Source organism: Eulemur rufifrons, chromosome 6, assembly GCF_041146395.1.
Source record: "Eulemur rufifrons isolate Redbay chromosome 6, OSU_ERuf_1, whole genome shotgun sequence".
NCBI lineage: Eukaryota > Metazoa > Chordata > Mammalia > Primates > Lemuridae > Eulemur > Eulemur rufifrons.
This window is the reverse complement of record NC_090988.1, coordinates 83951013-83954721: the sequence shown is the minus strand read 5'-3', so window position 1 is coordinate 83954721 and position 3709 is coordinate 83951013. Positions and strand designations below refer to the sequence as shown.

At 38.3% G+C, this 3709-nt stretch overlaps 1 pseudogene; it reads right to left on the bottom strand.

Moving 5' to 3' along the window:
• Positions 1–238: 238 nt before the first annotated feature.
• Positions 239–943, bottom strand: LOC138384918 (AP-5 complex subunit mu-1 pseudogene; annotated as a pseudogene).
• Positions 944–3709: the final 2766 nt, after the last annotated feature.

Genomic DNA, 3709 nt, shown 5'->3' with positions numbered 1-3709 from the left:
CCCTAGGATGCTGCCAGGCACCAGCAACTGTTCATGTGGGCAAAGGGCAGAGGGAGAAACCACCCACACAGGAGTAAGAAGTCGGGAAGATCTTTTGGTGTAGGGAAGTGATCTTCAGTGGGAGTTCGAGGGTCACATCAGACCTTGTTGATGTTACCACATCATTCACGCTTTCACTTTCAGACATGGGAGATTCTTGACATTCTTGACACTCAGCCCATTATATATTCTCTCTTATTTAAACATGAGAAAATTGCAGTATTAAGATGATCCATATGTTACTGGAGCAGGAGCTTCAGAATTCCAGATGCAATAATCAGAAGAAATTAGTTTCTCATGTATACTTATTTTGCGTTCTTCATGTAAAAAATTGAACTGAATGCTAATCTGCATAACATCCAATGAGTGTGTAATCTAATATCCTAAAATGAAGTTTTTAATGTGTACCTTTAACCCATATCTGGTCAAATGCCTGTTCTCAAGGCTCTGGGCTCAAAAATTTACCACTCCAGAAGAGTAATTTCCATTGAGTTTGTGAACTTTTAGCCAGTCCAGATCAACAAGCTCTTCTCTCAAAATATTTAGAGGTGGATAAAACTAACTTTGTATTCTAAATGTGTGATTGAACTCTTTCTACTGTATAAAGGTATACGAGCATCATAGAACTCAAAATTATTTTTCACACTTCTATGAAGTTTTAAATTAAGTGCTAATTTTAGTTGTACTTCTTCCTCTTTCATTTGTTAAAAACCTAAAATTTGTGGGACACGGACCTGGGGGGTATAGTAGCATAAGTTGAATGACTCTAGAGGTAGCGTGCATGGAAATTTCTGTAAATGTGGAATCATCCATTGCATCCGTATACTAGAGTCAGAATGGCAGAATTAAGAGAAGTCACACAAGGATGAACCAGAATATCCCGAAGTCGAAATCCATTGATGGGGAGCAGAATTTTTAATATTTTGAATATTTACACATTTTGGATACATTTTCATAACAGTATGACAAAGGAACAGTGATCCTGAGGTTGGCACCAAGTAAAGCCATCATGCAGTTCACCATGACTCAGCCCTTACCCCTCAATCTTGAAAGAGAGATTAGGATGATAAAAGGTGACAAGGATCCAACTAAATATGTAAGGACTTCCTGCCACCAAGGGGCTAAGTGTGGAAACTCAAACTCTATTGACATTAGGACCTACACCCAGTGTCATGGTGACTGTCAGTAAGAGAGAGATTGCTATCCTATCTAGAAAAGGTGAATACTGGAGAATTGAAGGTGGGTAGTAACCCAGCTACAAATACTTGCTGCAGGAAGAGTCTTGTTAGATTTGGTGTCATAAACTGGGCTGTTTAAGAACCTTCAACAACCGGAAGTGCAGGCAATGACCTTTATGAAAAACAGAGCTAAGAGTTTAGATAATCAGGAGGGCCATGAATTTGTTGCAGCTTCAATGCTGACCAGCAGAACACCTGTGGACAGAGGAGGAGGAGAACCCTGGATGGAGAGTTAGGGTGGCACAGAAACAAGCACATCTACAAAATATCTGTCTTGGTTGTCCCCAAGGGAAGACCAGAATGAGAAGGTACTTGGATCTTGCTGTTTGAAAAATGTAAAATTGGCCCAGTGGACTCGAAAGTCAATCAGTAAAGCAAATTCCCAGGGAGAGTATAAGTTGGTGATAACTGTGGGCTACCAGCATTATAAACAAAACCACTTAAAAAGGTGAAGGCAAGAAGTTCTAAAATCCAAGGCTTTTAGACACAGAGATGATTTATATCATTTCTCAACATCCAATCATGGCAGAATAGATTTTTCCTATACTTTTTAGAATGTAATTAATTTACTCTTCTTTAAGTGTAAAGCCCTAATTATCCTTCTAAAGCTAGCACTCCCACAGAAGGTTAATCTCATCTGAAATATTCTAATTCAGAGAAACAGGAATATGGAGCTTGGCATGAGGCATTTTTTGTGAGTAGAGGGCGTTAGTAAAATAGCAGAGATTAGGCCAGTTTTTTGGTGGAAGGACAAATGTGAATGAAAAGAATTAGGAATAAAACAGGCTTTTTTTTTTTAATTTTTATTTTTACAAACTGACCTCCCCAATCTGCCTTCTTAAATCTTAACCTCTTAAATACATCCCCTTATATTCTAAGAAAATTATGTGCCACGCATCTCTAAGTTTTCTCCTCCTACACTGTAATTACTTTTTATTTTCTCAAGCCTTTAATTAAGTCTTATGCACCTGTATGTTTTATATAATGGTGTCATAGAAAATAAAGATATGAGACAATAAAGTAAAGTGTGTCTTGCCCTATAGTAACCTCTCCAAGGGCAGCAGTCAGAAAAGTTCTGAGTCCTGTCCAGAAAACAGTGACGGAGAGTTTCACACCGGCCCTGGTGATAAGAGAACTCCTCTGGAAGGATTTTGGGTATACTCAGTGAACACTGAAATATATACAACTCAAAAGGAAATTAGAGCAAAACATACTTTTCCCTCTCTCTATGCTAGAGGACTGACCCTTGAGGGAAGTGGGCTACAAGCCTGAAGACTTTTCCTTCCAAATGAGGAATCTGAACATTTGAACTTCGTGTGATGGTAGGCATGCTGCTAGTTAGTAGCAATGCCAGATAGGGCCCGAAATCTTTCAAATCCAAGTACAATATTCTTTTCACTGAACTGGTTTTTCTGAAGAAGACTTGATAAAGGTAGAGCCCTGATAGGTTCCATTTAAGCAACAGAGAAGACACACTGCCTTTCACAGTGGAGAACAGAAAAAGATGCCAGAGCCTGGGTTCAAGGTTCTACTTGTTCTCTAGGCCAGACTATTAACTGTCTTGAGCCTTACTCATCTATGAAATGGTTATTCTACTGTCTTCCTGGAGTTTGGATGTGAGGTAAGATAATGTTCTATACATTTAAAGTACTGATAATATAAATGTTCAGTAAACTGAAGTAATGATAATAAGAATAAAATGGAAAGAAACTATCAGTTCTTTCCAAGTATTTTATGCAAGCTTTATTTTCTTTTCTTCTTTTCTTTGAATTTACCCGGTATGGTACATTTATTTATCAATAAAAACTGTCCTCATTACTAGAATATGATTTCCTTAGCTCTATATCTCCTCTTTCCCCCACAATCAGGTTTGCCATAGTGAAAATGTAATATTTATTCAGTGAATAAACTATTAAACTAATGACTGAATTATTCAGTGCCCACATTTTTCCTTGTTCTTTGCTTCATGTTTAGAATAAGATGGATAAGCAACGGTTCTTGTCTTGGAAGACTTTATCATTTTCTGTCCTGATTATGGGAACTTTTAATCAATACATTCCAACCTCTCAGTGTACTATCATTTATTTTAAAAGAGGGAATGCACCTACATGGAGCAGTTCACGTTTTATGCACACGTAACCAGCCCAGTGAATTGTCATCTGTATTTATGTTCTCGCCACATTGTGTGGCACCATTGTAGATGGCATCTTGGTCACCTTGGGCTGTGGTAAGAGAATACCACAGACTGATTTCTCACAGTCCCAGAAGCCGGGTCTGAGGTTCAAGATCATGAGGCTGGCTGTTTTGGTTCTAATGAGGGCCCTCTTTCTGGTTTTCAGATGGCTACTTTGTTGCTGTGTCCTCACATTGCAGAAAGAAAATTCATTTCTCTTGTGTCTCTTCTTACACGTGCACTAACCACATTCAAGAAG